Genomic DNA, 13,765 nt, shown 5'->3' with positions numbered 1-13,765 from the left:
TAGACCTGCTTTATATATATTGAATGGGAGTTCGACATAAAAAATATATTTGCTTCCCATAATTTCGATGAACATAAAAAGGTTAAGATTGCGGTTGGTTCTTTCACTGGTTATCCTTTGGTTTGGTGGAGTGAATATTGTCAGTTACACCCTGATTATATACCTACTACTTGGGATGATTTGAAACTTGCCATGCGACATACTTTCGTCCCTGATTATTATACTCGTGACATGATTAAGAAGTTGCAACACTTAAAACAAGGTAGTGAAACTGTAAAATATTATGATGATTTACAAACTACCTTGTTGCATTCCTCTTTAGAAGAAAGTGAAGATGATTTTATGGATAGATTTTGGGGAGGATTAAACCGTGATATTCAAGAGATACTAATTCATGACGAGTGTTATCCTATGGACCATTTGTTTCATCTTGCTTGCAAAGCTGAACAGGAAATAAAACGACGTGTTGGCCACGAGGAGAACAAGCGCACGGTGCACATTCCAAGAGTTGATATGATTGTTCCTTCAACTACTAGGCATACTATGACAACCACATCCGTTGTTGTCAGGACTACATCACCTCCACCATGTGACACATCGCCCCCGAGAGTGGCTACATCATCTGAGTTGATCATAAGAGGTAATGACAAAGGTACTGATCTTCCATCTCTACATGAGAATGATGAATGCCTTGTCAATTTGAATGCACCATCTGATGAGCGACCCACTACTTTGACCACACCACCTATTTTAGAGGACTACGTTGATAATTTGACTTTGCCATGTGATCAAACAACTGAAATATCAACAATTTCCAGTGCACCCATTGAATTAACTGTTGATGCAAAAGAATCAATGTTTACTCATTTTGATATGACCTCTAATCTTGGTGATGATTCTGTGTTGAATGACTTATTGCATGTTTGCTTATTTAAGCATGTTGTAGCATGTAAATTTGATGCAAGTAAGGTTTATTCACCAATGTTGGGATGGTTTAATGATAAACATTTTCAATCTTTTGAAATGAATAAGAGCTTCACTTATATGTGCAAACTAAGTTACAGTATTTTCATGCCTTCTACTTCTTGTGCTAATGTTTTGGCTTTAGATTTTATGAACTATGCAAGTTACTCATCTATTCATGTGTCATATATGCAAAAATCGAGGGAATTAAAAATGGATGTCATATACATATACAACATGTACACCTTCTCTCTTTTGTTAGCCACATTTCAGATTAAGCAACGCCGAGGACGGCTTTATTTTCAAGAAGGGGAGGATGATGAGGACATGACTACCTTGGATATGACCAAAAATATTGCATACATGCATATTTGTCAGGTGATTTCTAGTGCAAACTAATCAATAATCTATTTATGTTATCCAGAACAAAAATACTTCACACACTTTGGTGTTTTGTCTAATTGCAGGTGTATGAGATATTTGTACAATCCACATATGAAGATAAGGAAGAAAGAGATGTTTATTTTGCTGTTCAAAAAGTTCTCTCACGTCACTTTTGGCCCAAGAGAAGATAGAGTCCAAGTCTCTCACGTTCTGAATTCAGATTCGGACTGCACAGACATACCTAACTCAAAACGCCAACAACTTTTTCATACGGACTCCGAATTGGGTGATTATTTTTTTGTTGGAAAGTAGATTTCATCCTATTTCCAACCCAATTGGAATCACCTTAAAATCCGTCCGGAGCGTTGAGTTATGGACGAAACAATCTGACGCTGCACCAGAATCCGAGTCAAACTACAAGTCGAAAGGTGTTACATCACCTCCACTTGGGCTCATTGGCCTTGTACGACCTAGGGTTAGTTTTAGGCTGCTGATGAGGACATCAATACAATTGTTACACCCACAGCCCCTGCTGCTATACATACTGGACCAATTACTAGAGCTCGTGCACGCCAACTAAATTACCAGGTACTTTCGTTTCTTGGTAATGATTCTAATGTTCATGAGAATATGATGCTGCCTAAATTGGATACATTTGTTTTGCTTACAAATGAAGGGCCTAGCTTGGAGAAGGATGAACATTGGAGCAAGAACAAGCATGGAGATGATGGCATGCGCAAGGGGAACAATAACGGAGTTACAAGTGATGATTTCAGGACTTTGAAGCCACCATAATGGGTGCATGAAGCCTTGGACGAAATATACAAGATGCCACTTCATAAATTTCGTCCCGAGGCTATTTTAGGTGCTGCGTCACCTTATTATTGGGCCAGGCCCATGTAATTTCGAAATACATAAGTATAGGCTATTTTTAGAGTCCGTATGTGTGGGGAAACAAGAGATAGGGTTGATTTCGGACCCCTCCACCAAGGGCCACGAAATTCCACCCCTCTTCCTCCATATATACAGCCCTTAGGGCATCGTTTAGACTTTGGGTTTTGTTTAGATTAAAAGTTTGCCATAGCTGCAACTTCGCGTACTTCGTTTGTGTTCAACGACCAGACAAAGGCGTCACAGAACCCCACCTTGATCAATAAAGCTTTCATCTTATATTCGCAATATCCAGATTGCAATCTTAGTTTCTTGCTTGTTCTTCGTTTGCTCGCAGGAAACAGACCCTCGTGGTCAGGTTGATCGTGCTCCGGCGTGGTCAATAACCTCTCGGAGTTGGTTTAGCGATTGCTAAGGCGCGACGTCCTCGCACGTTCGTAGTCGGATCGTCAAAGTCGACTTCCACCAAAGCGATATCCATCATCTCATCGAAAGACGGGACACCTTTGCCTCTATCAGCACGTAGTGTTGATTTTGATCAACCTCATCCTCATAATCTCCCACATAATCATCCTCCTCCACATCAGCAGCAGGAGCCACAGAAGTATCAACAGCAGCACCAACAGTTTGGCCAAACGCAAGAGGAACACGGCTTGCTCGGCGGAGGTCTGCTTCGCGACGTGGAGGTAGTCGTTGTTGTTGTTGTTGGAGAGGTGCGTTAGGTGCAGCGGGTGGTGGTGGTGGAAGACGCGCGAGCAATTCATTAAACTTGTTATCGAGCTTTGTTTCGAACGTCTTCTCAAGGCCAGTGATCTTCTCCATGGCCTCTTCAAAATTGTTCTGATAGAGGCAAAGGTGTCCCGTCTTTCGATGAGATGATGGATATCGCTTTGGTGGCAGTCGACTTTGACGATCCGACTACGAACGTGCGAGGACGTCGCGCCTTAGCAATCGCTAAACCAACTCCGAGAGGTTATTGACCACGCCGGAGCACGATCAACCTGACCACGAGGGTCTGTTTCCTGCGAGCAAACGAAGAACAAGCAAGAAACTGAGATTGCAATATGGATATTGCGAATATAAGATGAAAGCTTTATTGATCAAGGTGGGGTTCTGTGACGCCTTTGTCTGGTCGTTGAACACAAACGAAGTACGCGAAGTTGCAGCTATGGCGAACTTTTAATCTAAACAAAACCCAAAGTCTAAACGATGCCCTAAGGGCTGTATATATGGAGGAAGAGGGGGGAATTTCGTGGCCCTTGGAGGAGGGGTCCGAAATCAACCCTATCTCTTGTTTCCCCACACATACGGACTCTAAAAATAGCCTATACTTATGTATTTCGAAATTACATGGGCCTGGCCCAATAATAAGGTGACGCAGCACCTAAAATAGCCTCGGGACGAAATTTATGAAGTGGCATCTTGTATATTTCGTCCAAGGCTTCATGCACCCATTATGGTGGCTTCAAAGTCCTGAAATCATCACTTGTAACTCCGTTCTTGTTCCCCTTGCGCATGCCATCATCTCCATGCTTGTTCTTGCTCCAATGTTCATCCTTCTCCAAGCTAGACCCTTCATTTGTAAGCAAAACAAATGTATCCAATTTAGGCAGCATCATATTCTCATGAACATTAGAATCATTACCAAGAAACGAAAGTACCTGGTAATTTAGTTGGCGTGCACGAGCTCTAGTAATTGGTCCAGTATGTATAGCAGCAGGGGCTGTGGGTGTAACAATTGTATTGATGTCCTCATCATTCGGAGTCCGTATGAAAAACTTGTGTGCGTTTTGAGTCAGGTATGTCTGTGCAGTCCGAATCTGAATCCAGAACGTGAGAGACTTGGACTCTATCTTCTCTTGGGCCAAAAGTGACGTGAGAGAACTTTTTGGACAGCAAATAAACATCTCTTTCTTCCTTATCTTCATATGTGGATTGTACAAATGTCCCATACACCTGCAATTAGACAAAACACAAAAGTGTGTGAAGTATTTTTGTTCTGGATAACATAAATAGATTATTGAATAGTTTGCACTAGAAATCACCTGACAAATATGCATATATGCAATATTTTTGGTCATATCCAAGGTAGTCATGTCCTCATCACCTCCACCAAGGGCCACGAAATTCCCCCCTCTTCCTCCATATATACAGCCCTTAGGGCATCGTTTAGACTTTGGGTTTTGTTTAGATTAAAAGTTCGCCATAGCTGCAACTTCGCGTACTTCGTTTGTGTTCAACGACCAGACAAAGGCGTCACAGAACCCCACCTTGATCAATAAAGCTTTCATCTTATATTCGCAATATCCAGATTGCAATCTCAGTTTCTTGCTTGTTCTTCGTTTGCTCGCAGGAAACAGGCCCTCGTGGTCAGGTTGATCGTGCTCCGGCGTGGTCAATAACCTCTCGGAGTTGGTTTAGCGATTGCTAAGGCGCGACGTCCTCGCACGTTCGTAGTCGGATCGTCAAAGTCGACTTCCACCAAAGCGAAATCCACCATCTCATCGAAAGACGGGACACCTTTGCCTCTATCAGCTGCCCTGGGACGTCCTCCCACCTCCTTGGCCGCCACCCCTTTCTCCTATATAAGTATATCCATCTAGTAGCTTTTCCCTTGGGATTTGTTTAGTTAAAAGTTAGCCATTGCAACTTCGTGTACTTCGTTTGTGTCCAACGACCAGACCAAGACCGCTTACGGATCCTCACCTTTATCAATACTTCATATATACTCGCAATATTCAGATTGCTTTTATCATATTCTTGCTTGTTCTTCGATTGCTTGCAGGAATAGACCTTCGTGGTCAGGTTGATTGTGCTCCGGCGTGGTCAATAACCTCTCGAAGTTGGTTTAGCGATTGCTAAGGCGCAACGTCGTGCACGTTTGTAGTCGGATCGTCAAAGTCATCTTCACCAAATCGATAGTTATCATCTCATCGAAAGATCGGGACACCCCGCCTCTATCAAGTGGTATCAGTTTTCAGGTTGCTCGGTGAGATTTTACAGTTTTTCATAGTTTAGATCGCATCTGTCATTCATACGTACAGTCCATGAAAAAGCCACAAAAAAAAGTTAGATCTGTTCATCCTTTATCCAAGCCAGTCTGAGCCTTTGCAATTTTCTATTCATTGCTTGCATAGTGGAATTATCGGTTGCATCGTCGTGTCAGTTGCTGGTCTTAGTGTCTAGTTCCTTTAGAGTTTCGAGTTCTGTTCACATTAGTCACGCCGCCGCTGCATCATTATCCCTTCCGCCGTCCACCATCCCATCTATTAATTTCCACCACGTGCTACGCACTGTTCATTGTCATAATCATAGTTGAGGTCATTCACATCTTCGCCTTATCCAATCTGCATCTTATCTAGTTTGTCTTGGAAAGAGGGAGAAAAAAAGAGAGAGAAAAAAAAGAGAGAAAAAAGGAAAGAAAAAAAATAAAAAGAGAGAGAAGAAAAAGAAAAAAAAAGCATGGTAAAAAAAAGGAGAGAAGACAAAAAATCGGATCTATCTAGAATCAATCTCGTACCTGAATTCGGATTGGAATCTGTTTTGCGCACTGTTCAGTAAAACAGGTGTATCTTCGTCATACCAAGTCCGTTTTGGCTCCGTGAGTAGTCAAATTGAAGCTAGCGACGAGCCGCATCTAAATAGTTGCAGAAGTTAGTTCAATATTTGACACCTCAAAATCGGCTTCCAAATAGGTCTTTTTGCCCTCCGAAGTTTGTGAACACAGTTTGTTCCAATTTTTCAGGCCAGTTTTAGAATTCTTTGACTCATCATATCAACTCGGAATTAAGTGATTCTTTTTGCATTGGAAAGGTTGAGTTAGTAGCATTGTTTGAAAGAATTTATCAGAAAATTGGCTCAAACTTTTCAATAGGAAAGTTGAAGAGAAAGTTGTTGTATATCCTGCTTGGCAGTTGTTTTTCATCATTATCTTTATTACCGTTGTGATCTTCACTTATATCTTGCTGTCCAAAGCTACTTAGTATCCTTCATTGATGCTAGTTATGCTAAGCCGTGACCTCATTAGTGTTCTAGGCTCGCGTCTCTAGTCCGGTCTAGCTTAGGACCAGCACAGTACCGTCGTTGAGCGTATATTCAACATTGCATCTTTGAATTGATTATTGCTAATCTTTTGCTACCATATATAGCCAACCCAGCTCCACATATTTCTACACCGTGTTTACGCACTTTCCCCTGGCAATCGCTTTACTCAATCTTCAGAGTTATTTGACACCGTTGGTTGCCGATCACCACCTGCTACGTGGTAAGAACTTGTAAGATATTGAGATTTGCTATACTGTGAGCGTTTTACCACCACTTCCAAGTAGTTCATAGGAACAATTTTTTTGGATTCCGTTACTTGTTTCTACTAATCATGACAGGATCCAGAGTAAATTCATGGGCTTTGTCGATCGTGGGAGACGTGCCACCACCTTTGCAAATACCACAACCGGCACGAGAGGTGCACAAAGATCCAAATGCACATGATCAGGTTAATGTATCTATACCACCATTTAATGGCCGTTTTGGACCTGCTTTATATATATTGAATGGGAGTTCGACATAAAAAATATATTTGCTTCCCATAATTTCGATGAACATAAAAAGGTTAAGATTGCGGTTGGTTCTTTCACTGGTTATGCTTTGGTTTGGTGGAGTGAATATTGTCGGTTACACCCTGATTATATACCTACTACTTGGGATGATTTGAAACTTGCCATGCGACATACTTTCGTCCCTGCTTATTATACTTGTGACATGATTAAGAAGTTGCAACACTTAAAACAAGGTAGTGAAACTGTAACAAAATATTATGATGATTTACAAACTACCTTGTTGCATTCCTCTTTAGAAGAAAGTGAAGATGATTTTATGGATAGATTTTGGGGAGGATTAAACCGTGATATTCAAGAGATACTAATTCATGACGAGTGTTATCCTATGGACCATTTGTTTCATCTTGCTTGCAAAGCTAAACAGGAAATAAAACGACGTGTTGGCCACGAGGAGAACAAGCGCACGGTGCACATTCCAAGAGTTGATATGATTGTTCCTTCAACTACTAGGCATACTATGACAACCACATCCGTTGTTGTCAGGACTACATCACCTCCACCATGTGACACATCGCCCCCGAGAGTGGCTACATCATCTGAGTTGATCATAAGAGGTAATGACAAAGGTACTGATCTTCCATCTCTACATGAGAATGATGAATGCCTTGTCAATTTGAATGCACCATCTGATGAGCGACCCACTACTTTGATCACACCACCTATTTTAGAGGACTACGTTGATAATTTGACTTTGCCATGTGATCAAACAACTGAAATATCAACAATTTTGAGTGCACCCATTGAATTAACTATTGATGCAAAAGAATCAATGTTTACTCATTTTGATATGACCTCTAATCTTGGTGATGATTCTATGTTGAATGACTTATTGCATGTTTGCTTATTTAAGCATGTTGTAGCATGTAAATTTGATGCAAGTAAGGTTTATTCACCAATGTTGGGATGGTTTAATGATAAACATTTTCAATCTTTTGAAATGAATAAGAGCTTCACTTATATGTGCAAACTAAGTTGCAATATTTTCATGCCTTCTACTTCTTGTGCTAATGTTTTGGCTTTAGATTTTATGAACTATGCAAGTTACTCATCTATTCATGTGTCATATATGCAAAAATCGAGGGAAGTAAAAATGGATGACATATACATATACAACATGTACACCTTCTCTCTTTTGTTAGCCACATTTCAGATTAAGCAATGCCGAGGACGGCTTTATTTTCAAGAAGGGGAGGATGATGAGGACATGACTACCTTGGATATGACCAAAAATATTGCATACATGCATATTTGTCAGGTGATTTCTAGTGCAGACTATTTCTAGTGCAAAAAACGTTGGTTTAGGGATTGCTAAGGCGCAACGTCGTGCACGTTTGTAGTCGGATCGTCAAAGTCATCTTCACCAAATCGATAGTTATCATCTCATTGAAAGATCGGGACACCCCGCCTCTATCACATTCATACCTGTCAGCGTCTTCAGGAGCCATGTATTGTGTGTCATGATTAGAATCATCTCCACCACGTGCTTCACGTGTAATAAGAGCCAAAGTATCCTCATCGTAGTCACTAGCGGACTCATACCCACCATCCTCAGTAGCAATCATCACACGCTGAGATTTGCATTCTCTCGCATAGTGACCTCTTCCCTTACAACGACGACAAATAATATCACTTGTGTGCCCTGTTGATGCCATGGAAGAAGAAGATCTGTGTAGGCCCGGCAGGTGCGCTCTTGGCAGGAAGTGGTGGTTGTGCCTGCTTTCTTGTATCACGGCTGGAGGTAGCAGTTGATGGAGGTGCTGGTGTAGTGGAAGTAGAGGATGCACGCGGTGTCCATGATGAAAGTCGACCTGCAGAAAAGTTATTTCGCGCCAATGCTTGTCGATCCTGCACCTCACGTTCAGCTTTACAAGCAAGATGGAATAAACGAGTGATATTAGTATACTCCTTATACTATAGAATGGTCTAAATCTCTCTATTTAATCCACCTATAAAACGTGCAAGCATAGCTTCATTCTCCTCAACAATACCACATCTAATCATGCCAGCTTGTAATTCCTGATAATATTCTTCTACAGAATTTTTTCCTTGTCTTAAACGCTGCAATATTTGAAGAAATTCACGTTGATAATATGGTGGAACCCAACGAGTACGCATAGCAGTTTTCAAAGCAGCCCAAGTAGTTGGAATAGGATATAATCTACAATGTTCAGACCACCATACACATGCAAAACTAGTGAAAGCACAAACAGCAGCAAGAACCCGTCTCTCCTCGGGATATTGTAAACATGTAAAACGTTGTTCAGTTTCTAACTCCCAAGTAAGATATATATCAGGAACATATCTACCCTCAAATGGTGGAATATTCAATTTCAGTTTCGGAATATGGTCATTATCTCGTACCTGAGGTGGTGGTGCAGGCCTACCGTTGCGAATATATACCTGAGGTCGACCTGCTGGTGGTGGTGCTAGTGGCTGCACGTAGTTCTGATTTTGATCAACCTCATCCTCATAATAGTCCTCCACCTCTCCAGTAACAGCAGGAGCTACAGAAGCACCAACAGCAGTAGCAGCGGCACCAGAATTTTGTGCTGGCTCAATAGGAACATGATGTGCTCGTCCATACTGATTCGGAAGGGGGTGTAGTAGTTGTTGTTGTTGCAGAGGTGCGATAGGTGCACCCGGTGGTGGTTGTGGAAAACGCGCGAGCAATTCATTACACTTGCTATCAAGCTTTGTTTCAAACGTCTTCTCAATGCCATCTATCTTCTCCATGGCCTCGTCAAATCTGTTTAACACATCTTGCACCTATCCACTCATCATTTGCTGAAATTTATCATGTAGCTGTTTGTTCGTCAGGTTCTCCCAATCAGTCTCATCGGCTTGTGATCCCACCATGGTTAGCAGCAAATAGAAACACATAAGAATATGATCGTACAGACTACTAAGAAGTGGTGGTGGTGTATCACAAACCCGTCAAGCAAATCTCAAATTCTTACCAGTTCTTACCCTGAAGCAGGTGGTGATCGGCAACCGTTGTAGTCAAAACTCTCAAAGATTGGATAGAGCGATTACCAGGGAGAGTCAAACGCACGATGTAGATGTATGTGGAGCTGGGAAGGCTTATAACATGGTAGCAAAAAAAGGTCAGCAATAATCAATTCAAAGATGCAAAGTTGAATAAACGCTCAACGACAGTACTGTGCTGGTCCTAGGCTAGATCGTACTAGAGACGCGAGCCTAGAACACTAACAAAATCACGACACTGCACGTAAACAAGGGAGGAGCACACTCTGAATTATTTTTTTCACTTTTTTTCCTCTTTTTTTTTGCTCCGCAACAATTTTTTTTTGAAAAAGTATACAAATGGCCTAAAAACTGCCTAGCCAGAATTTTCCAGACTTAGTTTTTTTTTTGAAACTGGAACTATTTTTCTTCTGCGGATGGCTCGGAAGTTTGGGAGTCCTACTCTATCACGACTCGGAGTATCGCGTGATCTAGAAATCGAGAACAAATCAACAATTACAAGACTCGGACTAGGACTAGTGGCGGAGATGAATCTGGTGGAAACTCGGACTGGTGGCGGATATTTGCAGGGTGATGGAACACAGACTGGTGGCGAATCTGTGATGGAGGTGGACTCGGATTAGCGTGATGGTGGTGGATATGTGGTATATGGTCGCGGCGATGACGATGGTGGTATATGGCAGCGGTGATGATGATGGTGGTATATGGCAGCGGTGATGACAATGGTGTGGTGCCGTGACAACTTGTGAACAGAACTCGAAACTCTAAAGTACTAGACGCTAGGACCAGCAACTTGACACGATGATGCAACCGCAAATTCAACAAAGCAAATACAGAAAAGATTCTGCAAAGGCTCAGATTGGTTCGGATAAGATGAACTAACCCTAACTTTTTTGGCTTTTTCGTGGACTATAGGTATGAAGAACAGACTCGATCTAAACTATGAAAAACTGTAAAATCTCACCGAGCAACCTGGAAATCTGATACCACTTGATAGAGACAAAAGTGTCCCGTCTTTCGATGAGATGATGGATATCGCTTTGGTGGAAGTCGACTTTGACGATCCGACTACGAACGTGCGAGGACATCGCGCCTTAGCAATCGCTAAAACAACATCGAGACGTTATTGACCACGCCGGAGCACGATCAACCTGACCACGAGGGTCTGTTTCCTGCGGGCAAACGAAGAACAAGCAAGAAACTGAGATTGCAATCTGGATATTCTGAATATAAGATGAAAGCTTTATTGATCAAGGTGGAGTTCTGTGACGCCTTTGTCTGGTCGTTGAACACAAACGAAGTACGCGAAGTTGCAGCTATGGCGAACTTTTAATCTAAACAAAACCCAAAGTCTAAACGGTGCCCTAAGGGCTGTATATATGGAGGAAGAGGGGGGAATTTCATGGCCCTTGGTGGAGGGTCCGAAATCAACCCTATCTCTTGTTTCCCCACACATACGGACTCTAAAAATAGCCTATACTTATGTATTTCGAAATTACATGGGCCTAGCCCAATAATAAGGTGACGCAGCACCTAGAATAGCCTCGAGACGAAATTTATGTAGTGGCATCTTGTATATTTCGTCCAAGGGTTCATGCACCCATTATGGTGGCTTCAAAGTCCTGAAATCATCACTTGTAACTCCGTTATTGTTCCCCTTGCACATGCCATCATCTCCATGCTTGTTCGTGCTCCAATGTCCATCCTTCTCCAAGCTAGGCCCTTCATTTGTAAGGAAAACAAATGTATCCAATTTAGGCAGCATCATATTCTCATGAACATTAGAATCATTACCAAGAAACGAAAGTACCTGATAATTTAATTGGCGGGCGCGTGCTCTAGTAATTGGTCCAGTATATGAAGCAATAGGGGACGTGGGTGTAAAAATAGATTACATGGGCCTGGCCCAAAATAAGGTGGCGCAACACCAATAATAAGCTATAGATGAAATTTAGGAAAGGCCATCTTGTATATTTCATCCATCTTCTTGTATGTCATCATGGTGGCTTCAACATCCGGAAATCTCCACTTGAACCTCCGTTCTTGTTCTCTTCGCACGCACCTTCATCTCCGTGCTTGACCATGCTCCGATGTTCAACCTTCTTGTCCGTGCTAGGCCCTTCAGCAAGCAACACAAATGTATCTAAGTTAGGCAACATCATATTCTCATGAACACTAGGAACATTATCAAGAAACGAAAGTACCTGGTAATTTAATTGGCGTATCTGAGCTCTAGCAACTGTTCCAAGAGGTAAAACAACAGGGGATATGGGTGTAACTGTGGTAGCCATGTCCTCATCATATACAGCACTTAGGGCACCGTTTAGACTTTGGGTTTTGTTTAGATTAAAGTTTGCCATAGCTGCAACTTCGCGTACTTCATTTGTGTTCAACGACTAGACAAAGACGTCTCAGAACCCCACCTTGATCAATAAAGCTTTCATCCTATATTCGCAATATCCAGATTGCAATCTCAGTTTCTTGCTTGTTCTTCGTTTGCTCGCAGGAAACAGACCCTCGTGGTCAGGTTGATCGTGCTCCGGCGTGGTCAATAACATCTCGGAGTTGGTTTAGCGATTGCTAAGGCACAACGTCCTCGCACGTTCGTAGTCGGATCGTCAATGTCGACTTCCACCAAAGCGATATCCATCATCTCATCGAAAGATGGGACACCTTTGCCTTTATCAAGTGGTATCAGATTTCCAGGTTGCTCGGTGAAATTTTAAAGTTTTTCGTAGTTTACATTGAGTCGGTTCTTCATACCTACAGGCCATGAAAAAGCCACAAAAAAAGAGTCTGGAGACCCCCGGGCAATTTTTAGGCCAAAATTTCAGCGACCGAAAATATTTTTTCCCTATCCTATTTTTAGGTCCCCAGGAGTGTTTTGAGACATTCGCCATCATAGTGATCTTTTGTCGCACTTTTTCGTCGTTGCTGCCCTGATTATCGAAAAAAAATTGTCAAAAAGTTTTCCGTGCCCATCTTGTCAGCTTGACCTGGGAAGAGTTTTGAGACACTCGCCATTATAGTGATTTTTCGCAAAAAAAAGAGCAGCGCAAAAGAAAGAGCGAAAAAAAATATTCCAGAGTGTGCTTTTCCCTTGTTTAAGTGCAGCGCCGTGATTTTGTTAGTGTTCTAGGCTCGCGTCTCTAGCATGGTCTAGCCTAGGACCAGCACAGTGCCGTCGTTGAGCGTTTATTCAACTTTGCATCTCTGAATTGATTATTGCTGATCCTTTTTGCTACCATATTATAAGCCTTCCCAGCTCCCTGGTAATCGCTTTATCCAAGCTTTGAGAGTTTTGACTACATCAGTTGCCGATCACCGCCTGCTGCTGGGTAAGAACTGGTAAGAATTTGAGTTTTGCTTGACGGATTTGTGACACCCACCACCACCACCACTTGTTAGTTATCTGTAGGATCATATTCTTGTATGTTTCTATTGCTGCTAACCATTCCAGGATCACAAGCCGACGAGATTGACTGGGAGAACTTAACGACCAAGGAGCTTCATGATAAGTTTCAGCAAATGATGACTGAATAGGTGCAAGATGTGCTGAACAATTTTGAAGAGGCCATGGAGAAGATCACTGGCCTTGAGAAGACGTTCGAAACAAAGCACGATAACAGATTTAATGAACTGCTTGCGCGTCTTCCACCACCGGCTGCACCTGCCGCACCTCTGCAACAACAACAACAACGACGACAACGACTACCTCCACATCGCGAAACAGCCCTCCGTCGAGCGAGCCGTGTTCCTCTTCAGCCTTGCCAAACTGTTGGTGCTGCTGTTGATAATTCTGTGGCTCTTGCTGCTGATGGGGATGAGGATTATTATGCGGGAGATTACGAAGATGAGGTTGATCAAAATCAGAACTGTGCTCAACCACCAGCACCACAACCACCAGGTCGTCCACATGCAAATAA

The sequence above is a fragment of the Triticum aestivum genome, chromosome 5B, assembly GCF_018294505.1.
Source record: "Triticum aestivum cultivar Chinese Spring chromosome 5B, IWGSC CS RefSeq v2.1, whole genome shotgun sequence".
Lineage (NCBI taxonomy): Eukaryota > Viridiplantae > Streptophyta > Magnoliopsida > Poales > Poaceae > Triticum > Triticum aestivum.
This window is presented reverse-complemented; position numbering follows the sequence as displayed.